Source organism: Lagopus muta, chromosome 1 (assembly GCF_023343835.1).
Source record: "Lagopus muta isolate bLagMut1 chromosome 1, bLagMut1 primary, whole genome shotgun sequence".
NCBI classification, from domain to species: domain Eukaryota; kingdom Metazoa; phylum Chordata; class Aves; order Galliformes; family Phasianidae; genus Lagopus; species Lagopus muta.
Genome location: NC_064433.1, coordinates 132,444,501 through 132,470,683, shown reverse-complemented (window position 1 = coordinate 132,470,683; position 26,183 = coordinate 132,444,501). Strand labels below are relative to the sequence as shown.

The window sequence follows — 26,183 nt, the reverse complement described above, 5'->3', positions numbered from 1 at the left end:
CTTGACCTCCATGGAATCATGCCAGCACTGGAACTGGTCCTTTGGTTTGCCAAGGTGGACACACGTACAGCAGAGGAAAAAAACGGCTCGGCCTTGCCATTCATTCAGCTCTGCTGGGAAACAACATGAAGATATATTTTCATACCATTAAAAATTCAATAGCAAATAAATGAAATTACAGTTTTAAATAAGGTTCCAGCACCCTAGAGTCAGGCATTCCGAGCATTTTTTCCATGCCACTTTCTTCTCACCACCAAAATAATGTAAGATGGAAATACTTTATAGTTTTTTGAAGATTAAATGTTACTGTGACAAGATAATTCTGTTCTATTTAGACATAAAATCTTTTCTTGCATCACACAGCATTTTCCAACATGTTTGCATACTCTATTTTACAAGACAACAGATAATATCTACACTTAATATCACCCAAATCTTACATAGTTATCTGAGGTCTCAAGCAAGTCTCTTAGCACCCAAGTGCTAAGAAATCACAGGTCACGATTTCTTTTAAACCAGGAGCTAGTTTTACTATCTTAACTTGAGATTAACTGTTGTATTCTTGGCGACTCTTTGTGTGCCTTTTTTCTTGGCAATTGACTTTATATAATCTTTCTCAATCTTAAATCTTTCTGCAATCCTAAATATTCCAAAATCATAGAATCACATAATAACAGAGTGGTTTGGATTGGAAGGGACCTTTATGATTATCTAATTCCTGCTAATACATACAGATATCTAAAAGTTGTCACTTCCTTTGAAGAATCCTGAGGCTAAGAGTCCTTCCCAAAGAGGACTTTGCCTGATGAAATCTGCCGCTATGCTTTCTTTTTACAGAACCCTTGCAGCAAGTCTGACAGGCTAAGGCACCCAGGCTCACCCTACGCACACACCCACCACACTGCCACCTCAGCTTATGTATAGCATGCTTATGCAATCTGGCTTCCTATAGAATGTGCTGGCATCATGCTGCATAGGCAAACCACTGCCATATTTGATCAGATTTCTGTCAATGCTCTCCAGATATGTGCCAGCATGTGCAAAATGCATAGTTTTATGCTGTGCGCTGTGCTGCCTCTACGTACTTCAAATGCTGAGATAAGGCAGGCTGTGCCATCTTGCAGTGTTTTTCAGTCATTTGAGACTCCAGAGTGGGCCTAACACTGCTGAGGACAAACATTACCTTGCTGCTTGTTCCTTTAAGAAGTTCAATCAACAACATGATGAGGTGAAGATCATCTGTCCTCATGAAATCGTTCCTGGTGCATGTATGCAAAGAAGTCTGAGCTAAGAGTTGCAAAGGAAGAGCTAAGATATCTCCATACTGAGACACCTTGCCCTGGCTGCAATTTTCCACAGTTCTTTTCTGCTCACTCCAGAGATTGTAATATGGACTGTGCAACTAATGTGTTCCCTAAAATCCCACAGACTCAGGTCTGAAGAGCCCAGCCACACAAGGAATAGGTAGGGTTGTGTTTGGGGCCCTAAGCTTTGGCCCAGTGTCGTCCCATTGCTCAAATTGCTTCTGAGCTGTACCTCAACAGTACTCTCTGGTGGAAGCAAAAAGAAGGGACCCATTCTGCTCCTAGATTGCTTGTATGAATTTCCAGCATTCTGTGGCTTGCCTGTGTTTTTTAGTTGCCTGTTTAGTCCTATTTTGAGGCAAGGAGATGTTCATCAAATTTCATTGCAGTTTATGGTGTGTAAAAATTTACTCTAAATAATAACAGATACACTTCTGTGCAAATTTCATAGGTAGGAATCATCCTAAATGTCATAAGCTATACACAGCGTGGAAGCCCAAACTTCACCTTCTTCCTATAATCTCTGCCAAAAGCCATCAGTGAAAGAAAGACACTTCTTGAGCATGGTTCATCTCGTATGATATAAAACAGGTCACACAAATCCCTGTCAAGAAATGCCTGTTTCTCTGTACTGACTCTGAAGGGAGTTGAGGTGCACAACTCACATGTAAATGCTTATACTGTAAACACACAGAGTTAGATGGGATGAATCCCACATGCCTTCCCTGGATTTAACACCCTATGGAAAGTCTTTTTTTCTCATCTACTCCTAAACTAGGTGTGCATTTTCAGCTGCTCAGGTAACTCTAAGTGTCTGCTGCAGAGGAGTTAATTTGTCACTTCCCCCAGGAGCCCCAAACACCACACCACAAGATGGTTGAGGGATAATAGGAGTAAAGGAAGAGGGACTTAACTGTAGGGCATGAAGATCAGCAAGCAGCATCACAGAACAGCAGAGGCTGGAAGGTGCCTCTAGGAACTGTTTAGTCTGATAGTTTAGTCACCCCATTGAGTATCTGCGCACATGGATAAGATCCTCCCCAAGTCTTCTCTACTTCAGGCTGAATAGTACCAGCTCTCAGCCTCTCCTCGTGTGTCATGCTCCAGTCCTCTCATCATTTTTATGGCTTGCTCCAGTAAGTCCCTGTTTCTGCTGTACTGGATGAGGAGCCCAGAACTGGACCCAGCACTGCAGACATGTCTCACCAGGGCTGAACAGATGAAAATAATCACTTCCCTCGACCTGCTGGCAACCCTCTTCACAACGCAACTCAGAGGGCTGCTGGCATCATTTTGAGCTATTGCAGTAGACAAGGGCAGAGGGCAGCTGCCAGCATGACTTTAATTCGGTTCCCAGGAATGCCAGAAGCGTGTCTTCTAGTTAAAGAGCTGCAGCCTTGAGGCAAGCCAAGTACAGCATGCTAGGAAGATGCTTCACAGGGAACTGTGTGGGAAGGCAGGTTGGAAGATCATGAGAAGGACCACTATTTTGGTACTAGCAGAGAGAGTGGGGGGCAAAGAAACACCAGCTGGCTCTCCATACTAAAGGAGACTTGTCCTGTTGCTGACAGATGGGGGAAAATACAGAAAAGAGGTAAATTTTGAGAGGGAGAGGTGGAAAAATAGGCTAGACAAAAACAGGTATGTCCACAGGTATAAGGTCTCCAAAGGAGTTAAGCCTCTAACATTGATGCAGATGGCATTGCATGTGGCTTTTCTTGCTGTGGAGCAACATTTATGGAGGCCATTGCCAAAGTTGTTTGCAGGTTTCTGGAGAGTCCTGGAGAGTTTTGGTAAAAGCATGTAGCAAAACTGTGAGGGAAGCGGGGCTTGCTATATGACAACTTCCAGCAGATCACTTTGTCTCCATTTGGGCCTCTGTCTGTCATCTCTCTCCAAGAGGTGACATAGAAGGGAACAAACATCCAGTGAGCAGCGTGGGCAGATGAAACAAGACCATTGCTCCATGTCAGCCTGAAGCCATGTAACTACTTCCCAGCCACAGGCTCTAGTGGAAACCGGTACTGTGTTTTTGTGGAGTGAAGGTGACAAAACAGCTGTGGCAAGGGCTCAAGAGCACCAAGGGTGGCACAGTGCTGGAGCAGAGCACATACGCCAGAGCAGGGGAGGGCTGTATGGTGGCAGTTCACAAGTAGCTTGGTTAAGGCTCTGGTGAGATGGGAGCCAGCAAAACACAGACAAAATGCTTGTCCTGTTAGCTATGGGGGAGCATTTGGAAAGGCTTTATGCACCTGAATGAATCACCAAAGAATGTTGCTGGGAATTTTTTATTTCTGGTTTGCCCAGTCCTCTGAAATGAGTCAGTTACAAGCGGAGATAACAGGAAAGTATTCCCTGAAATATTAAATGCCAACATTCAGCAGGGTGACAGCCCTGCTTGGTGTCTACTGTAAAATTCTAGCAGGCAAGGACAGTCGGTTGGCTCTTGCTCAGAACCTGTCAGGAACACCCCCACTACACTGTGATTCAACACCAAAGGAGAAAAATAAATCCATTCCTCTGTAACAGGGAGAGTAGGTGAGCATTGCTGGGTTAATAAAGCAATGCTGCCATGTCACATCTGGAAACCCAGCTTGGGGCAGAAAAAAATCCAATTAGCTGCAATATCCTTACTATAGTGGTCCTGAATCAGTCCCTAGAGAGCCATTGCATCAGATAACTGCATCCCAAGATGAATGACTACATCCTCTACAACATTTGCCACAGATGGCAGCCACCAGCCAGCAGAGAGAGGTTGCCCATTAGTAGAGAGGCAGAACTCAGCTAGAAGTGCCTCCCCAACCCGGGAATGGTGAGAAACAGAGCTGCCTGCTAGCAGATACCCCCTCCCATGCAGAAAAAGTTGCAGATCCAAATTAAACAACAACAAAAATAAAATCTTGCAAAATACTCTGAAGTTTGGTTTTTGTTTTTGTTTTTTTTTTTTTCCCTTATAAACACATGCAGGCAAAAGCAGAGTTTGCAGCCCTCCCTTATCCCAGGTGCTAAAGCTTGTTGCGTGCTGAAAGGCACCGTGAGAGACTGGCTGGATTCTCTGTTAGCAGGTGTTGGGAGCCTGCAGGGATCTGCACGTTAATTAATTCTGACTTACCAGGGCCGGGGAGGCTCATTAGCCTCCACCCTAAAAATGAGGAAGACAGGAGGAGCCCTCTGGGGAGAAGGCAAGCAGTGTTTGTGGGGACAGAAGCTAAAGGGGAGCCAAATCTTTAGGTGGGGCTTTTAAATTCATTTCTTATCCATTTTTTCATAAATACAGCAAAGTTCAGAAGATCTATATTTTTACACTTTGAGACGAACATCTAATCTGTCAATAGTTAGCAGAAGCTCCTTTTGCAGAAACCAAAGCCTCCTTGCACTCAGCTGCAGACAGAGGCAAGTGCTATCTCTGCTGTATCTTGGTGCTCCTTACATCTCTTTCTATGTCCCTAAATGGGGAATTCTAAGGCCCATAAGTGGGGGAAGGAAGGGGATATATAACTTGTTGTCAGAGCTTGTGAAACCACATGCTTGACTTGTTAGGGTTTCTGTGCTTGACTGCCTGCACGTCATATCATTATTTTCTAATCAAATCCAAAAAGTCAGGGAGAGTATCACTGGCCAAAACCCTATTAGCTATGGGGGAAGGGGAATGGGAGAGCCAGAGGAGGGGGATGGACCAGTTGTTTAGCATAGCTTCAGATCCAAGCATCTCCAAAGTTGTTCACTGTTCAAACAATTGGATGACAGCACCAGCTTGCACATTCCTGCTCAACAACGCTTCCATCTCATCTTTTCTCCTCTTCCTCATTGCCCTTAAGGTGCTGACATCCTGACAAACTCAGACTTGCCCCAAGCAACACTCAGAGCTGAAGCACCCCAAGTAGAAGGCAGGATGGAGTGCTGGGAGATGCCCTGGCTGTCACCACCAAATGAAATTTGAACCAAACCAGAATATTGTTGTACAGACAAGTAAGAGTTTGGGGACAGGGAAAGGGACACTGCCTTCCTGGGATATGGAATTGCACTGTCTGGGAGAGCAAAAAAAGAGATGAGTGCAGAGTTCCTGGTACAGGAAATCATATAAATCCTTGTACACAAAGTGAAGGGCAACCCAAGAAGCACTGTGGAGGAAAAGGAAATGGGAATGTGAGGAAAACAGAGATTTGTGATAGAGAGAAGCAAGAAAACTGAGAGTTAGCAATTCCTCCAGGGCATGCCTGGAAAGAGGTCAGGAGGGTGTCAGTCACAAAAGCTTGTAGGGATCAGCCTTGTCATGTGGTGGGCAGTGCAAGCTCTTTTCTCGGTATGTTGGATAGACCCCTTATCGACTATGTGTTTTCAAGGCAAACTCAGGTCAAAGTAAGCCTTTAATGATGGTAACAATTGCCTTTGGTAGAGCTTAAAAGGAAAGAAGAATACACATATTTCTTTTATCAGGAGAAAAAAAAAAGAGTGACTGGTATTCTAGGGAGGACTACTAGGCTCCAGGCTATCCCTTGTCCCAATTCTCAAGGAATAAATCAAGAGAAATTCCCATTTCATTTCACGTGAGAAAGGAGAATGAGCTCGTTCCCATTTCATTCCTTAGCTGGGATGCCCCTTTCCCTCCTCCAGCATCTGCAACCGAGATCTGAAAATTACAGAAGCGATGAGGGTGGTGCTCATCGCCTAAGGACAATTCCTAAATTCCTCCCCCCGCCATGCATCCCACTGAAAGTTGTTGCCCGGAGTGAATTCAGCATTGAGCCACCTAGTGGTATTTGATAGAAAACAGCCTAGGCAGGCAACATCAGGCTATAAAGCCCCCTAAAAGGCAAGAAGAGGAGAAAGAGGTCTGTTGGAAGCCTCGTAGCCCTTCCGTGCTCTGGTCGAATTGCATGAGAAAGTCCTTTCTGTTGCTAAGGCAGCCATCAAGACATGGAGCAAATGCGTATCAGTGCAAGAGCAGCAAGCAGGGGGTGGAAGCTGTGCAGCACTCTCCTGAGACCCAGCTGCTGTTGGTTTCCTTGCCCAGAGCTGAAGATGCTCACATGTTGCAAATACCTTAGATGAACACAAAGTCTTCTTGCCTGTATAGAGGAGCCAGGGGACTGCGTGGCTGCCTTCCTGTGGCTGCCGGCGAAGGAATTAAAAGGAAAAAAAAAAAAAAGGCTTATTGTCCAGTAACAGGGGAAAAGGAGCTCTGCCTGGTGCTATTTCCCCCCAGGCACTGCTGTGGGGGAAGGGGAAGCCATGCAGAAATTGAGCAAAGGCAGCCCTGGGGTATTCCATAGAGTGATAAACTGCCGTGGAATGGACATCTGAGCCTGGAAGGAGCCAGCCCTTATTACTAAATTAAATTGGTCATTCTGGCCGCTTGCTTCTCATTGCATCACATCAAGGAATATCTTGAATAATTATTTTTCTCTTCTGCTTTTTCAAGAGGGAAACCCAAAGCTGAAAAAACCCTGATTTATTCTCCCTAAAATCAGCTCACACCCAAAAAGGCAGTTCTTCAAATTTACTTTTGATCTTTCATATTCTGTGGCTATGAATCCATGTATTGTTTATTACATGCAATATTGAATGAAAGGATGCTAACATTCTCCCACAGTCATTGCTTATTGGAGTTGGGGGTTAATAAAAGAACCAAATGTCACAAGACTTAGAGTAAAATCATGTGGATTCACATTATTAATATATGTAACTTTGTCTTTTGGATTAGTTGCAGCCTTCTGAATGCCAAAGTTCTCCCCTCTCAATCTTTTTTCTTTCTGCAGAGCATAATCCAAAGTATCAAAAAGCCAAGTGAGAGTCTAGTTTAAAGAGCAAGGCACACAATATGCAGAGATGAGGGTATGGCAAGAATGCTGTGATTGGACATATCAATCATTTCTATGGCAACAGGAGAGGATGTAACAATAATGTAGAACAGAGCAGAGAAGACTGTAAAAAAATAAATTATACACTACTAATACTTTCATTTACCCATTACAGAGATAGAATCAAAATACAGAAAACCATAGACAAAATATTAAGAATTATATTTCCACATTTCTCATTTACAGTAGCAAAAAAAATATATCTTTTATACAACAAGTGCATTCTTGTTCATCTGGAGGATCTGTAGGTCCATTTGAGAAGGCACACATTTTGTGAGAATGTAATATAGCATAGTAGGGTATGATGAAAAGGAGCATGTGTTTGCATGTGGAGAAACAGAGATTGAATCTTATCCATCCACCAGGCTTATGCCTTTTTGTTCTTCACCCCGATGAAAATGACAAATGATGGCACAAAGCCTGATGAATTTCATATTCTTCTAATAAACGTATATAGATGTATTCATTCTTCTTTTAGTCACCAAGGTTGGGATTTAGTTTGCCTAATTTGAGTGCCTGGACCTGAGGTACTCCCTACACTGCTCTTGGTTTATCAGAGCCTCACAAAAGTCTTCAGCTCTTCATGAAGTGAACCTCTAAACTTTGTCAGCCAAATTGCTCTGCAAGGTCTGCTGATCCGGATCCTGGTCTAGATCCCTACTGACTGCAACAGGAGCTTAGACACTTAGCTCACATGCAAACACTTGAGGCAAAAATTCAGGTGCCTGCCCACAGGTGTCTGACACCATGCCATGTCAGATCCCTTTGAGTAGCTGTGACATCACATGGGGCTGATGGAGGCCCTGTAAGAAACTTCTGAGTGACAGCTCAAAGCTAAGTAGGAGACCTTAAGTCAAGTCAAATGGTGAATCAATCCCTTCAATGGGGAACAGCAGGAGTGAAACTGGATGCGCAGCCGACCTGGAGAGCCTAGGAGCAAGTCAGGGTCAGCAGGGAATGGGGGTCCAGGCACATCTACAGCACAGCTGGAGCAAGGACTGGTGCCAGGATCAGAGCCCACATGCAGCCCCTGAAGCAAGGGGTATGGGTTGCCTGTCTGGAGGTGCCATGAGAGGCTGGTCAAAGCAGTTACAACCTTTGACAGATCCTAACTTCTGAAAAATCAGAGTGAGGTGAATCTTCAACCTTGATGCTTATACACCGCAGAGATCTGCATTTGAGCCTGCCACCCACACTTCCTTTGTAGTACCTGGAAAGAAACAGAGACTGCCAGGAAGTTGTAATATCTGTTCTGAAGGTGTGCTATCAAAAAGAGAGGTATCAGGCCCTGAAGATACCCGTGTATCTCCTCTACCACAAGAAGAATCTCAGCATAGATTACTGTGCGGTAGAATGGGTCAGATGAACACTGCCTGATGCATCTGCAAGAGCCAGAATAAGAATGAGCACAGATGGAAGAAGCACACAGGGATATAGCCCCATAATGTGGAGTCATTTTATCCACTGACATCTCTACTGCCACATTGAAATCAATATTAGCGTATTTCTTAGATTGGATCTCATATTTGATATCTGTCTGAGCATTTCAAATTTATTCTGCTTCCTGTCCCAAGCACAGAGAGGTTATTTGCTGCCACGCATTGCTGTTTCCCTTGAGTCTACCCCTGCTGCTATTTTTCTTTAAATGATTCTGCATAGCAAGACCATGTTGAATTTTTTTTTTCCCACAGACTCTTACTATCTTGTATGTTAGAGCTGGAGCCAGAGGAATAAACAAGCACACAAGTAACAGAGATGTGTATTGGAAGTGATATGACCCAGGCTGACAGCTCTGTGCCAGAGCCCTTCCTCTGCCAGATAGCTCAGGCACTCTCCCACTGTTCAAACAGCTTCCACACCTGACCTCAAAGGAGAGTTGCATAGCCTTATACATATTCCTTTTCTCAAATCTCAGTAATTAGTTTTATATGCAGTGGTGATCCTGTCAGCTCCATCGCAGAACTGGGAATGAAAACATCAGCTCTTGCAGGGTTGTCTCTTCTCTTGGAGAAAGCTAGACAAGACTGTTTTGAATTAAAGTACTAACTAGCCTCCCACACAGGGCTAGACATGGTTCTGAAAGCCTCTCATACACCTACGTATAAACACATACACCACAAAATGGATCACAAAATAATTTGATCAGAGGTGGTCTGTTTAGTTGCCTGTCATTCATCTGCTGTTCCTTCACTAAAGCAGGGCTGTCTCAGATCAGGTTGCTCAGGGCTTTGTTAAGCTGTGTTATGTGCATCTCCAAGGACAGGCATTCCAGAGTCTATCCAATCAACCCATTCCAGCACTTACTGCCTTCCCTGTGTGACCTGTTTTTCCATGATATCCTTTGTTGCAAAATGTGCCAGTTGCCTCTTGACTGGAGCTCAGCCTTTATTGTAGTATCTCATAAGATGCTTAGAGCCAAACTGCTGAAATGTCTACCAGATGAGTGGACTGTGAGGTGGGTGGAAAGCTGGCTGGAGCGCTAAGCTTAAAGGTTTGTTGTTGGAGGTAAAAATCCAATAAGCAACTGGTTGCTAGTGGCCTCCCTTGGGGTCAGTGCTGCATAACATCTTTGCTGATGAGCATTGCTCTCCCCTTGTTCACACACCCGATTATCTCATAGAAGGCAATCAGGATGGTCAGGTATGATTTGTCCTTGCTAAACCCGTTGTTTCTCACATCTATTCATGGCTTCCAGAATTACTGTTTTTTTTTTTTCAGGAATAGAGATTAAGCTAACCAGCCTGCAGTTCCCTGCATCCTTCCTTGCCCCTCAGATTCAGCATTTTCCTTTTTCCATTCATTGGAAACCTTCCCCAGTGACCACAGCCTTTCAAAGTTGGCAGTAAACAGCCTTGCAATGACTCCCTCAACATGCTCAATTGCATCCCATGTCCCCTGGACTTCTATCCTGCCTGTCTTTGGCCAAGTGTCTTATCGTGCACATTTTATAATTCCAAAACATTCTATCCACCTAACAAATTGAAGCCAGTGTCAGGAAATGCAATCTTCTAGCTGTGTTCTTCTAGAGAATCTTTCATATCTTTGTAGTTCTGTTATGGGAAATAAAACAGAAAACCACTGTGATCTCCATGCTGCTGTTTTGCAACTGAAGAGAGAAGTCAACCTTTTCTTTCCTAAAAAGGCTTACAACCACCATCAAACCCGCTCTTAGAAACTTCTTAGTCCTTAAAGGAAAAATTAAATCCTCCTCCCTTATGAACATCTCCAAAAACAACATAACACTCCCTGCTGAATCAGGAACTGGGAAACAGGACTCGAAGGTCTGCTGCTTTTACTTTCTTCGCACATTCTGCTACTGTAAATAAGCCAATTCTTATAACAAACCCTGCTTCTTGCTCAGCCACAAAGGGTGGGAAGACCAAGTGATTTGTAGGCTTCTACATCTGAGCACATTACCTGGATCCCCTCACAGCTCATGGAGGCTTTCCTGGCATGCAATTCCTTACTTCACAAGAGAGGGTCAGGTGTTTCTCACATTTACCAGAAAGGGACAGAGAGAACCAGGCTTGTAGATGCCTGTGCTGTAGGAACATAATATTAGCCAAGACAGATGCGGCCCAAAACACATACAAAAAGTGGCACAGATCTGAGAAAGCATGACCCTGGCTCCTATGTAGTCTCCTAGCTAAACTCATCATGGTGTGAACGTAAGTCCATTTTGCAGAGACCCACAGACAGCACGCGAGAGAAGACAGAAAGGAATCGGAGCCCTTGCTCACGACAAACATGTTCAGAAGCTGAATGGAAGGGATTAGCCCAGATACTCCCTACAATATTGCATCAACATTGTGTTTGCATAGTTACTCCCAGTCTCAGAACAAACAGTAAGGAAATAGTGAATCAGACCATGGAGATTTCCAGAAACCTGAGCAGACAGACTGACTGAGAAGCTTGTGCAATGAACAAGAAGTACTGTCACTTCTCCACAGCCAAACTCATTCTGCAGCAATTTATTCAAAGCTACATGGTTGCGTGAAGCACCTGTAAATGTTCCAGCAGTAGGATGTTTAACATTCTGTTAGGAGCATGAAGTTGAGAAAATATTCTATCTGAATACACAGTACATTCAAGAAAGACTTTAGCTTCAAGACAAATAATTTCAAGCTCAACTGAAACCTTTGTTTTCCTTAACATGCTGAGCCATGCCTTCATCTCTAAATACAGTGTAGTTCCAACTCTATTATCTGGATTTGGGCTGCCTACTAGACGTAAGAAGGATTTCATTTGGGAAGGTATTGATGAAAGAAGCAGGTCTAGAACAAACTACACTAAATATTAAAATGCTTGCATTACTCTAAGCATTTTGAGGCAAATCGAAATTCCTTCAAAAGAGATTTAAAAATATATGAAAATACTGAAAACAAAACCGTGTCTCTTTTTTATGACGTGAAATTAATTACAGTATCACTGGCTTTACTTCCTGGTTTTGGTGGACTATTTCCAGGGGGCTGTATTCTATGCTGCACACGTTTTTATTTACATATTTATTCTCCAGTGGATCAAACGTACAGACTCTGGAGCTCCCATCCTGCCACCAAACAGGCTAAATTCAGAGAGAATAAAGGCATTTGTAATCTTTTGCTTTTCAGATATGAAACATTTCCTCTTAAATTAAAGAGAAAACAGAAAACAAATATAAAAAAAAACCCTTTATCTCTACGCTGAGATATATTTATCTTTGGAGGTAAAAACACGTAATGAGAGAGGAAAAGATGCCAGGAGACAGGTGTGACCAAGCTTTCATTACCTATACCTTTATCTAACCGGGTGGAGACAAAAGAAACAAAATCTTTCCATTTAGCTGTGTCATTACGGGGTGAGGCATGCTGGTTTTGGTGCACTGAAACTCTGACAGTGGGTACAGTCACACTCTCCCACTAGCTCCAATTACTCCCTCTCTTTGCCTGCTTCTCAATATCCTCACTTTCCCTAGCTTTCCTCTTCTCTGGAAAGTGGTTGTGTCCCTAAAGGCACGTCCCTCTATATCCTTCCAGCATACCAGTGTCTTTATGATACCACAACCAAACATCTTTCCTCTCACCACTTTGGCCATCTGACGGTCTGTGCAGCTTGTCTCAGCAGACAGAATTCAGCTCTCAGATGTCTCTCACTGCTCCTACTGACCGCTCAAGAATTTGCACACGCAATACCCAGTGAACAAAGGAATTCAATCATACAGCCCATCATGTAATACACACAAAACTCTGGCTGGGACAGAAAATATGCCCATATAATATTATCCATATAATATCCCCATAGTTTCAGAAAGAGAAGTTTAGCTTTTAGGCCTTTTCAAAGAGTAAATAAGATACTTAAGTGCACTGTGAATAAAACTACAATTTCCTGCAACTTGCAGGATAAACCATTACGTTATCTACCAGAGATTAGAAGCCATTCTGCAAAAGCTTTAGGAACTTACATGAATTATCTGCAGAAAAGTCAAAAAAGAAGCACAGAGGTGTGCAATTCACCCTTTGCCGGCAGCGAAGTTCCAGCCCTGCCATTGTGAAGCTTGTTGCTTAGCACCCCACATGAGCTGAGTGTCAAATCCAATCGCTTGCAGATATCAAATATTTTGCAAACATCAAATGAAATACTTCATAAACAAGCCGTGGTTTGAATGTTGTTCCAAAGTATTTGGGCAATACTTCGAAATACATCTATTCAAAGACAACTGGGAATTTTCAACATTTCACCAACTCAAACAGACCGACTTCATAAGAATTATTATTTTTATCTGTTTCTACTAAGAGAATATAAAAATTCTAACACTTAATATGTTTAGGCAAAGCAATGCTGTGTCTGGAAGCAGCACAAAGGAAATAAGAGCTTGCTATGCTATCAGGGGATTGAAATTGGCAAACATATTCCACTAGCCTGATTTTCCAATAGAGTCACAGAGTACAAACAAGAAAGGCACTACATTGAGGCATCTACTCCTGTAGATGGAGGGTGGTTCCTTACAGGGCATTTTGGGTTCTAAGACCTTGCGGGTGGGACATCAACTGCTTCCCTGGGTGATCACATGGTAACACAGCTCTCTCTGTTGGGGCACAAAGGAAGCTTTGAAGTCCATAGAACCATGGTATCACATAATGGCTTGGGTTGGAAGGAACTTAAAACCATACAGCCCCACACTAGATCAAATTGCCCAGGGCCCCCATCCAAACTGGATTTGAACACCTCTGGGGATGGGACTTCCCCAGCTTCTCTAGACAGCCTGTACCAGTGCCTCACTGCCCTCATACTGAAAAAAAATGTCTTCCTTATATCAAATTTAATTCTTCCATTTCTCAGTTTAAAACCCCTTGCCTGACCACTATACTTCATGATAGAGTCCCTCCGCACTGTAGACCCCTCTACGTTCTAGCAGGCCACTGTAAGGTCTCGCCAGAGCCTTCTCTTCTTCAAGTTAAACATCCCCAACTCTCTCAGCCTAACCCCATAAGAGAGGTGCTCCAGCCCTCTGATTATCTTCATGATCTCCTCTGGACACACTCCAGCAGCTCCACGTCCTTCTTGTACTGGGGGCCCCAGAGCTGAACTCAATACTGCAGGTGTGGTACCTGAGAGTGGATTAAAGGGGAAACATCACCTCCCTCAGACTTTTGCTCAATGCTGCTTTTGGTGCAGCCCAGGACATGAGCTACCAGAGCAGATCTACCTCTGAAATGAACATCTGAGGTTGTTGGTAAGTGTCAGTGGTTCAAGACAGCATTCTGAGCATCTTGTAGTATGCAGTTAGGCTGAGCCAGCACCTACAAGGATTTCTAATCTTCACTCCCTGCAAATCCCACTAGCATAACCAATGTGTTTAAGTGCAACATTTCTTGGATTGCTCTCTTTTCCAGTGTCACTAGAGGGTCATAGCTACAGAAAATAACAATCATAGGGCTCACTCATAATGGCTTACTCTTCTCTTCTCAGAAGAGCAAAGATGAGACCAACACCAAACTAACATTTTCCAGCTCTCATGGGAATCAGTCAAAATCACTGGTTGTGTTTGTATTTGAGCTGCCCATTTCAGATGAAACTCCCAGGGTGAATTTAGTAGTAGTTCTTCATGAGATGTGGCCTGAGTCTGGTATAGGCTGGTCTATTTCAGGTGACAAGTCCAAAGACTTGATTGTAATTCTGCAGCATGGCCACTCAATCGCCCCTCTTTGCAAATCCTCCCACAGCAGCCAATATTCCAATAGGAATCTCTACCAGTAATGGAATATGGACAGCTGCACTCAAAAATTGGCTTTTAGGAATTATTTTCAGTAATTTGGAATATGGGCCAAGTTTTCTATGCACAAATAACAGATGCAGTGATGTGATGAATGACAGTGATTCTTGAGGAAATTTGGCCATGGGATTTAGCCAGAAAAGTCTGTGAAAGAACAGCTATCATAGAATCATAGAGTCATTGAGGTTGGAAAAGACCACTAAGATCATCTTGTTCAACTTGCAGCACATCCCCACCATGCCCACTGACCAGGCCCCTCAGTGCCGCATCTACACATTTCTTAAACACCTCCAGGGACAGTGACTGCACCACTTCCCTGGGCAACCTGTGCCACTGCCTCGTCACTCTTTCTCAATATAATTTTTTCCAAACATCCAACCTAACGTACTCCTAGCTAAGCTAAATTTCACTCTGGCGTGAAAAAACTAGTTAGGAAAGGACACGAGCTGAAACAAAGTAGAGCTGGCCACAAGAAAAGATAAGGCCTATTTCCTGAAGGAGTGCCATCTCCTGTGCAGAAACAGGAAATAATCCAACCCAGGGTTAGTGGTCAGAAGTAGCATACAAGAGGTGCTACACAGAGAAGACCTCTGGAAAAATATCAACACCAACCCACAAACCAGTGGGAAACCACTGAAATAAGACAGAAAAATCCCCTACTTTTCCAGCCTCATGGAAGAGTTCGCTAATTCTGCTGCCCCAAAAATGGCCCAGCATGGCCCAAAGCTCCTTCCTCTGCCTTGCTGCTCAGCTACCAGCATAAGGGAAGTTGCAGCACGGCAGGATAAGACCTGTTTGCAAGCATTGCCCAAGGTAAGTCTGTTTTGCTTCCTTGTTCGCGGCACCTTGACAAGGTCAGGACGAAGCATTTGGCAATGAATGACTAACCCAAGGCCGCTCTGTGAGTCAGCAGCCGCGGTCCAACAGGATTCAGGAATGCTGATTGCCAGGTCTTGCCGTCACCACCAGATAATGCTTTCCCCACAGCTGCCCCAGCAAAGCTCTCATGGGCACACACGGTGTGGAAATACCTCCCGTCATGAGGATTTCCCACTACAGTTCTTGGCAAAGTTGAACTGCTGCAGATTTATGAGCCTCTCAGATCTCCCCTAATTCCTCTTTTGAAACCCCATTACCTCCATCTGTGCTTCCTTTTGCATCAATCGAGCCATTTTTACTCGATGGGCTGGGTTTTTTTTTTTTGTTTGTTTTGTTTTTCACAAGCTCCGATAGAATTTCACCAAGTGAATTTAGTAGACTCCTTCATTACTGACATCTTGCGTGCAAACATATGCAGACCATTTAAGGAAAAACCACAAATCAGCACAATCGTGGTTTTTTTCCGAAGAAAGCAGAGAAGTTCTGAGTTTTATGCAAAGCAAAGCAGTTTAACTGAAAAAAAAAAAAAAAAAAAAAAAAAAAAGTGTTAACCAACAAAATAGCAGTACCACATGATTTCAGTAACATATTTTTCTGAGCAATTTTTCCAACCCCAGTACTGATTATTATTTTGTAGCTTCCACTTCAATTTCCTTCAAAGAGTGACGATCAGGTTAACCCTGATGCTGAAGAGTGACCTACCAGAGAAGTGGACCTGGATTATGCCAGCAGCTCTTGGATCTGTTGGCAGAGCATTGGTGGTCAAACCACCCAAGCAGACATCATCCTAAGAAATGAACAGAGCTGATGGCCAGGGCCAGAATTCTTCCATATTGCCTTGATGCCAAAGCTGCTCCCTTGAGAAACACTGCTGCTCATTGACAGGGCTGCTCACTCTGATACAGTGGCACCAGCTTCCCTGCTAACCTGAAGGGGGCTTGCCCCACACCTCCTTTCCTCTCTGCACCAAACTTAAGTGCAACCCAAATTGTTTTTCGGTTTTGAAATCATTTATTAAATTAGTTCCTATTTTTAGGACTTCATATGCTTTGTCTAGTCATCCAACTAGCTGAGTATTTATTTATGAGAGATGCTGACATCTAGAATAAAAGAAAAATTGTGATGTCATTGTTTTTGAATTAATTTTGCCTGGAGACTTATTTCTGAAGTGTTCTTGTTGTTGGGTTGTAAAATACTCTTGGTTATTTCAGTTGTATGAACTTTTAAACCTCCTCAATAAAGAAGAAAGTTCTTTCCTTTTCCCAACTTACAGAAAAGCAGTTTGATTATGAAAGCTCCATTCCAGAACCTTTTAGCCAGAGTTGATCATGAATTATACAAATGCTTTTCTTTCAAATTAAAACCAGAAATAATAGAGATCTTGTCACATTTTTAGTAGTAAATATTATTTATAACAGTTATCAGAAAAATATATGTCAGAGAAGGGACCATCCAGCATCCTATAGAGCTGCTACAAGTTACCATCCCTCCAGGAAGAGTTGATGCTGAGGTTGAAATCCCAGCTGATAAAGCTATCTGTGAAGATAGCTACATGGCAGTACCACCATTACAGCTCTTTGATCACACTCTCATGTTTTAACTGGTGATCATTTGGTTCCGGCAGAAAGCATACTGTAACTACTACATTTTTAATATGATGAGGTGCGATTTGCTATCCGTTACATTTCTCATCTGTGTGGGAAGGTAGTACCAATTTGCTTTATGGGTGCAGTGACAAATCTAGCTCATAAACTGCCCAGTATGATATTTGAATGCTTATTGTGACTGCTAGCCACAATGAGCCTGCTGAAATTTGCTTTTGACTATGCTAGAGGGCATTGCTTGGATCCTACTGATTTGCCATCTTCACGTGACCATTTTTGGGCCACCTTTTGTCTGCCTCCACTCCTTTGGAGTATTGCAGTTTTGACAGTCCTATCCAGCTCTGGATAGAACCATAGAATGGCCTGGGTTGAAAGGGACCACAATGATCAACACCCCTGCTGTGTGCAGGGTTGCCAACTACCAGACCAGGCTGCCCAGAGCCACATCCAGCCTGGCCTTGAATGCCTCCAGGCATGGGGCATCCACAGCCTCCTTGGGCAACCTGTTCCTGTGTGTCACCACCCTCTGTGTGAAAAACTTCCTCCTAATACCTAACTTAAACCTCCCCTGTCTCAGTTTAAAACCATTCCCCCTTGTCCTATCACTATCCACCCTCATAAACAGCCATTCCCCCTTCTGTTAACATGCTCCCTTTGAAGGCCACAATGAGGCCTCCCCAGAGCTCTCTCTTCTCCAAGCAAGTGGAGAATAGTGCCAACTTGGACTTACACATCAACAGTGATTTACGTAAAATAGTTCTACCTCTCTACAACAGTATAATTGCCATCAGCTTATTCCTGGGACTTTAGAAGAGCTGGTGGAGATGGTTACAAGCTACTCCTGCAACAGAAAGACATTCTGCTGGTGTGTGATGGGAAGTACTCTCAGGGGCTTCCCACCGTCTTTGTTTGAAACTACAAACCCACAGGCAGTGCATTACATCAGCCCTCAGAAGGGCTCCTGACAGGCATCGAGTTCTGCCTTTCTACCACACTCTGCTGCTTCCAGTTGTCAAATACTTCCTCCCTTCTCTCACAGAAGGTGATCTGTTCACCATTATGCATGTTTTTGTCAACTTCTGTCTAGACTAGAGCAATGCCATATTTATGAGCAAGAAACCATAGATTCTTAGGAAATTCCAGCACCTACAGAAGGCTGCTGCACTCCTCACCACCACAGGCTATGACAAGAACCCTCCTTCTTTGGCTTTTTCAATTGGTGAGTCCAGCCCATGTCCCTGATCTTCAAAGTACTCATTGGCCTGAGTCCCAAATTCTCCTTGGGCTCCTGTATAAAAGTGGTGATGGCCAGATTTCTCCTCACTTGAATGAGAATAGCCCATGACAATAAACGTTATTTAATAGGGAATGATCTCCCCTGGAATCTGGGAACAGCATAAACCTACATCTTCTGTGTGAGACCTATGTTTTATTAAGCCTCACTTTGTCTACTGCACACAAACAGCAGCATATACAGTTTGGATAACAATTCTATCAAAGCAACATAGTGTGCTGCACCTTTCCTACTGGGAAAGGGACAGAAAGCAAGTTGCACTTGAAACCATAGCTGTGCAGGACATTGCAGGAGAGCCTGTAACTACCAATCAGCTATCTCAATAAAACATATAAGAGAGCACAGCAGGTGCCCCTGCAACCTGTGTTTCGTTGTTTATAAGCATTCATGGGTATTACTTTATCTTAGTATGCTTGGTAGACAAAGGCTTGAAGGTCAAACTGTTATTTCAGTAAGCCAGTTATGTCCTCTCACCTCTCATCTGCTGAGAGTAGATGTACAGCAGCTCTTTATGCGTGGAAAACTCAAATTGGGTGCTATTGGGTACGAGCTTCTTAGTAAAAGTTCCCTGAAGCTTTGGTATTGCTCAAGACACTGTTCTTAGGACAGAGATTCCTCCATACTAGTAACTTTTATCAGTCAACGTGGTATGAATATATCTGGATGACAGAGATACAGAACCAAAAATAAACTGTTGCATTTCAAGAACTGAAAACAGCACAATCAAATGTTATTCCCTTCAACGAAGCTTTGAACTACGATGCAGAAAGATATATTTCACAATGTAGAAAACAAAAAGTGATATAAAAGACATAAGGGGAACGCTGATGAGCAGAAATGGCTTTTCAAGGGGGTCTCTCTTCACCAAGTTTTATGGTCTTAGCTACACAACATGTACCTCACAACAAAACATACAAAACAGTATTTCATGACTGAGATGGGATAGCTGTTGTTCAGATCAATCTGGTACACACTTTAAAAAGGAACCCTTACTAGAAAAAAAAAAAGAGGAAGTGCTGTCCCATCAACCAAAGCTGTTTAGAGAAACTTGGATTCTACGGGCAAAAAAAGGGCAGGAAACATTACCTCACATCAGGCTCAGATGTCTGGCCTCACAGCTTCATCACTGGATGGTGACCATCTCCTCCCGCACTGCAGGGTTTTCCAGACTTCTTCAGTGCTCTAGCACAGCTTAGGAAAACAGCATAAGGCTAATGAAACCAATTCATGAATGAATGCTACAGCATTAACAGACTGAAAGTCCAAATCTGAGCTTAGTCTATAGCTCTAACATACTTGAATATCAAAGCAGATACCTGAAGAATACATGAGGATGCATTCATTCATTAGTAAGGGTTACTGTGGTATGTTTTATCCTGATTCTTTTTTCCCCTCAGCTGATTTCTCTCTGCAATGAGGAAGCCTCCAAGAAGATTATGTGGACACAGAAAGATCAGATCACACAAAACTACAATCATCAGGTACACAAAAGGTCTCAGTTTCCATGGAGGCACATAAACCTATAAGCATCCAAAATTTACCAAGGCTCCATCCAGAAAATACAGCTAAAAGCAGATGCTGAGAGCTGCTGAGTCCTATATACTCACAGAAAGACACCTGTAAGGGCCTAACTGAGATAAACAGTGGGTCCCTGCTGCTTCAGGCTATCAGAAGTTAGTGCAAACAGCTGTGACTGAAAGCCACCCTGACTTTGCAGCATGACTAGCAGCACCACCGATGAGGCAAGCATTGAAACTGGTCACAGCACAGGTGTTTTGTCCTTTCTGCAACAGAACCTTGGTTTTTGGGGAATGAACAAATAGATTGCTCTTCTCTGAGTTGCTAAGCCTGTGGTTAGACCACACGGAGCTGAAAATATAAGTTGTCACTACCCTGTAAAACACTTTTCACTGTCATATGCAGAATTAACAGCAGTATTTATGAGGATTGAACAGACAAACTCTGAAGCTGTGTGTGCAGACTACCTGTGCCCTTTAACATGACCTCCCATATCCTTGCACTTCAGGTGTATCTGCTAGAGCTGAGAGCGTGCCATTTACATTGGGGTTAAAACGCAGGAAAACCTTTCCACTTTAAGGGTTTCAGCAAGCTTTCCTGCTTTCAGCCAAACCCGGATATTGCACCTAGTAGACAACAACACTTCCCTATTTATCCAGATATTTTTAATTTATTAGAAGCAGTCAACCACAATGCTAGATGTTTTATAATTACAGTACACAAAAGAACAGGATGAACTGGCAGAACATGAGCAGCTGCCTACCAACTGAAACACGGGCTGAAATGCTGCATTTAATGCTATTAAATGCTATAGATTTAAAAAAAAAAAAAAAAAAAAAAGCACTAATAATGAAAAATTGCTTTAGGTTTATCCATGCACAGCTTCTTTTCCATCCTTTTATCAAGGGCTAAGGTTTTTTAGAATGCACTAATAGCTAACAAATTGGAATTTGGGAGACCAAAGAAGCTTTGTCACACATATGCACAGATGATCTTCCTTTCTTTCAAACTAGCAGACAACAAACACTAAGCCCTCTGTCATTAGTGTGTTCATCCATCCCTTATTTGAATCTCTTCCTAGTTCCCTTGATTTCTTCCTACATGTAATAATCCACTCTTCAATATGAGCCATTTCTTCTTACATTCATTTGTTGCATAGGTAAAAAATGAATCAATCAAATACTCAGCCATACTGAAGTGACTTGTATAAATCTTATTTTCAAAGTAGAATTTGTCCAAAATAAAGTTAGAAATTCATTAATAACTGAGCAGAAGACTAAACGAGAGAAAACTTCTTTCTTGTAGTTCAGAGACAGTACTAGGTTACTCACTTAAAAGTAAGTCCATAGATACAGCTTCATTTTTACCTGCTAAAATATCACTGGGCATGGAAGTTTCTTAGCAGAATGCTTGCTGGAGATTCATGGGAATTTCCAGCCAGGCTTCAACAGTCTGCAGAAAAGGAGATTTCACGCTGTTCTGTTTTTGTTGTGCTATTCTGTTTGTGTGCTAAGAATGGACAGTGAAGGAGAGAAGCGAAAGGAAGCCCCGCAATGGAATGGAAAACAGTAAGAAAAAATCATTGAGAAGGGAGTGGATGGATGAGTGTTTCAGAGATGGGAGACTCTTCCAGAAGTGAAGTGGAGAACCCCCTTCACTATGGCTTCTGATTACAATTAACATGAAAGAACCCACCAGCTTGAGCAAAAAGTCAGAGAAGAAAATACTGTGGATATTCATTCCACCAGAGAATCTGAGGCTCATCTGCAAGGGTCACAGTGGTCCCTTCGTCCTTCAGGTACTGGGGTACATCACTCCTGTCTGTTCTTCACCTGGTGCCCCCCACATAGCAAGGAAGAAGACAAGGGTTACTGGTACATCCCTCCAAATCTCCTTCCACTGTGGAATCAGATTACAGTTGGATGTCCTCCCCATTTCACATGGGTAAATATTAGCTGCATGGAAAACAACGTCAGAGGCTTAGCTATGCAGTGAATGTTGCATGGACAAGTAATGCTGCAGTGAGGTCAACCCTACATTTTATTCATGTATTTTCACTTGGCCAGGTTACATTTCTGCAGAGACTGTGGCCACAAGTGGGGTGATAACCTCCCATTCAGATGCAACCTCTGAAAAGAAAACCTTCTGCACTTTCTAGAGTTTGTTAGGAAGTGACTGTGTGTAAACTGACGAGGTATTTGTCAGGCTAAATGCAGTTTATGGGGAAGTTTCTTAACTGCTTGCATCCTTAAAAACACTACTGCACATAAATGGAGTGGATAATAAAACAATTCCAGGATGATCTATAAAAACAAAGCATTTGAAATCAGTTTTGTTTTTTTTTTTTTAGCTAAGAAATACGTTAATTAGATAAAGATATCTGCTGCAGAAGCACAAAAAGTTGCCAAAAGATTTTCTGAAGTCACTCACAGATTATGAGGGTTGTTCCGAAAATAATGCCTCCTATTTTATTATGTTGGTCCACAAAATCAGAGGCAGATGTTGGTGGTATGGCAGTAGAGAATGAACCTTCTCACCAATATTCCATTACACGATGTCAGCATGTGACAGATGGCAGCAGAGGGACAGTCTGACGCAACGACATCTGGCATGGAAGTGCGTATGAAATGCTATTGAGCACTTGATATCTGCTGTGGTTTCCATGGAAATAAAGAGGAAGCATTACTTTTGGAGCAACCTATGTAAATGATGTTGTTTACCAAGACTCACTCATAGCTAGAACTGTCTGTCTTCCCAAGCAGGAGCTTTGTACATTTCCAACAGTATATTTCATCTCTTTCAATTAAGAAAACAATTAAAGACTTGATTAAAAATATTTTTCTCTGTGGCCCCTGAGGCTTCAAATGATTGAAAATACTTCTGATACTAATTTACTGTTGCGCAGTGGAAAAGGGAATTGTCCATTATCTACTTGATATTTTCTAGGCAGCATCCTGGACACCTACCTGTGCGACCTACTGTAGGGAACCTGCTTTGGCAGGGGGGTTGGACTCGATGATCTCTGGAGGTCCCTTCCAACCCCTACAATTCTGTGATTCTGTGAAAACATATTACAAATATCTGACAATTTAAAAGATATATTATGTTGAACATTTGAATTTTGAAAATATAACATAGTCTGTGAGTTTTAATTTGGAGGTTATGCTGCCCAATAATAGGAAAATCTAGGATCTGACAATTGTTTATGAATATCTGAAGGGAGCTGGGGGACAAATGGATGAAGCCAGGCTCTTCTTGGTGGTGTGTAGTGATAGGACAGGGAGTAATGGCCTAAAACTTGAACATGTGGAAGAACTTCTTTATGATAAGGGTGCACTGAAATTGGTTGTCCATAGAGGTCGTGGAGTCTCCTGTGGAGATATGCAAGACCTGTCTGGACACCTACCTGTGTGACCTGCTGTGGAGTAACTGCTTTAGCAGGGGTTTGGACTTGATCTCTTGAGGTCCTTCCATCCCTTGCAATTTTGTGATTCTATAATGGATGAGAGCTTCCAGGTAATTGCCCAATTTACTATGTAAGTTGTATAGCTGAGGGTTTACAGTGTATTTTCCTCATCTGTCATAACATTTCAAAAGTACAAGATTATTTTATCATATTTGAATACACTAACATGGTGAAGTATGTGTCCTCAGGATCCTGGTGTCTGTAGCCTAAATGTGAAGAAATATTAAAATGTTGACTAGGCTTGCTTTTATATGCAGCAGGTTTGGAAAAATAAGTGTATTGGTACAGCAGATTAGGATCCCCCACTCACGTTTTTGAAGTCATTAAAGCTGGCAACATGAGACTGGCGAAGAGGCATGACTTGTCTTGAACCTGAATCCTAAATATTGTCATAGTTTGTTTCAAAAGTTTCACAATGGAGGAAGTTTTAAGACCACAGGGTGGTGAGGCTGACAGGGCCCTCTGGATTCCTCTGGCCCACCCTCTCTCCAGCAGCAGCACCCAGAGCAGGGTGCCCAGGGCCACGGCCAGGCGGCTGCTGGAGATCCCTGGGGAGGAGACTCCACAATTCGGGTCTTAGTGATTTTGTATGGATTGAAGCTTGTGAAAGTCCTTTATTTGTTGAAAGGTGAATTGCACGTGACTTCAGAGAAAGCGTAGTTCTACAAAAACTCACTTTGGCAAAACAGAGCAAAAAATATATCTGCAGTCAATCAAACAATCTACATGTTTGTTCTTTAATACTTATCCCCCCTTTGTATTTCAGCAGACAAAAGTCAGTGATTTTCTCAAAAGAAAAAGCTGACTTTTGAGGAAACAATAAGCATAATGGTGGGTGTAAAAACCATAAACTAAAAATCCAAGTATGCACTGAAGATATTAAAGCAGATGAAAAAAAAACACTGTGAATTGTCTATCTAAGGGCAAAAGAGTGTATTTGAGAGAATAACATGAGGTAGCCTCTGTAAAATGCCTCTTAAAATAACTGTGGATCTCTTGTTTTCCCCACAGCCTGACAGGAGGGAGATGACCTGCCTACTGCTGGCTGCAGCAGCACCTCCTGAGCAGAAGGACTGCTCGATGGGGCTGCCCACCTCCGTGTTTCAGGTTTTAACATGCCGCAGTGATGCTATTCACAAACCATCCCCATACGACCAGATGCACATCCACACTGTGCTCTCCAGGTGGACTGCTACTTAGTAACCAAGCAACCACCTCCTTCATCTCTAACTCATACATGCTGATCTCACAGGAGGATTTTCTTTGGCAAATTTTACCTTGAGTCGTTTGAAGAGCTGCACCATGTCTGAATTATTCTCGTTATAAAATTGTGAATGGATTACTTCAGTGAATAATCATAGGCCTGCAAAACATCTGATGTGTTGCTTTTGTAGCCCACTCAGAAAATGGGGATGCCTCTTCAGCAATAAGTAAATTTAATTCGTAGCACATCCGCTTTTTGATCTACGCGGGTGTATTTTTTAAGTTAACAAGGAGGGTGTGGATGTTAGTTGTTCATAGACTGTAATGCTGCCAAGCTGTGCTTTGTCACAAGGATCATAACATTTGATTTGAATAACTAATCTAAACAAAGTCAGTAGAAAAATATGAGCTACCTTTCAGTGACCAACTGTTTTAATTAAGTGTTTGTTTCTCATGAGTAAGTCACAAAGGAATTCCCAAAGACACGTATGGGAGTAAAGCTCAAGAGATCATGTATTCATGGAAAATAAATATGAAAGGTTTATGGCCACAGCTATATAAAAATTCCCCTTTGAATGCAAATGAATATTCAGGGTATGTACTCACTCAGCCCTAGCTCTTGTTCGTGCAAAGCTCCAACAGTGCTCACCAAAGGTCCATCACATGTTACACAGCACTCAGCTGAAGTAAAAAGTTTGCAGCGATTCATAGAATCATAGAATCATACAATGGATTGGGTTGGAAAGAACCTTGAAGATCATCTAGCTCCAATCCCCCTGCTGTAGGCAGGGACACCTCTCTCTAGACCAGGTTGCTCACAGCCCCATCCAGCGTGGTCTTGAATGCTTCCAGGGAGGGAGCATCCACAGCCTTGCTGGGCAACCTGTTCCAGTGTCTCACCACCCTCACAGTAAAGGATTTCTTCCTGATTATATAGTCTAGATCTACCCTCATCCAGTTTCCCCTCATCATATTGGTACATGCCATTACAAAAAGTCCCTCCTCAGCTTTCCTGTTGGCTCTTTTTCAGGCACTGGGAGGCCACTCTGAAAGTCTCCTATGAGGCTTGTCTTCTCCAGGCTGAGAAGAGATTGAAAGAGATTCAAATTTAGATTGAAATACTTTATGTAATCCACCCAAGGAATACTTAGGAATAAGGAATGTATTTGTGTCAGTCACAGTTCAAGATTGAGCTCAGCTCAGGTGAGACCACAACTCGAGTGCTGTGTTCAATTTTGGGTCCCTAACTACAAGAAAGACATTGAGGCCCTGGAGCATGTTCAGAGAAGGGCAGTGGAGCAGTGAGGGGTCTGGAGCACAAGTCTTATGGGAAGCAGCTGAGGGAAATGGGATCATTTTGGAGAAGAGGAGGCTCAGGGGAGACCTTGTAACTCTCTACAATGACCTGACAGGAGGTTGTGGTGAGGTGGGGGGTTGGCCTCTTCTCCCATGTAACAGCGATAGGACTAGACATAATGGCCCCAAGTTGCACCAGGAGAGATTCAGGTTGGATGTTAGGAAAAATTTGTTCTCCAAAAGAGTGGTGTTACATCCCTGGAGGTGTTCAAGAGAAGGTTAGATGTTGTACAAAATGTGATTTTGTGTAATATATTATTAAATTATAAAATAAAATATTAACAGTAGATGGACAGTTGGAATGGATGATATTGGAGGTCTTTTCCAACCTTGATGATTCTATGAAGACCAGGATCACAAATCAGGACTACAAATGGAGGATGTTGGCTGGCCAGAGTGGCCCACCAAGTCTTCTCACATTGCAGTGCTCTTCAGAACTCCTTCAC

General features: G+C 42.8%; 1 long non-coding RNA gene across 3 annotated transcripts; it reads right to left on the bottom strand.

Annotated features, from left to right (window-relative positions):
* Positions 1-6,769: 6,769 nt before the first annotated feature.
* On the bottom strand, positions 6,770-19,917 carry LOC125688000 (uncharacterized). 3 transcript variants are annotated; one of them, XR_007374554.1, is made up of 6 exons: positions 19,715-19,917; positions 19,511-19,617; positions 19,281-19,385; positions 18,669-18,853; positions 15,306-15,809; positions 6,770-8,375 (listed from the first exon to the last, which is right to left on the bottom strand). It is a non-coding gene; the product is annotated as an uncharacterized LOC125688000 (long non-coding RNA). The 3 variants fall into 3 exon arrangements; XR_007374555.1 differs by lacking the exon at positions 15,306-15,809 and having other exon boundaries at positions 19,715-19,909; XR_007374553.1 differs by lacking the exons at positions 15,306-15,809; positions 18,669-18,853 and having other exon boundaries at positions 19,715-19,871.
* Positions 19,918-26,183: the final 6,266 nt, after the last annotated feature.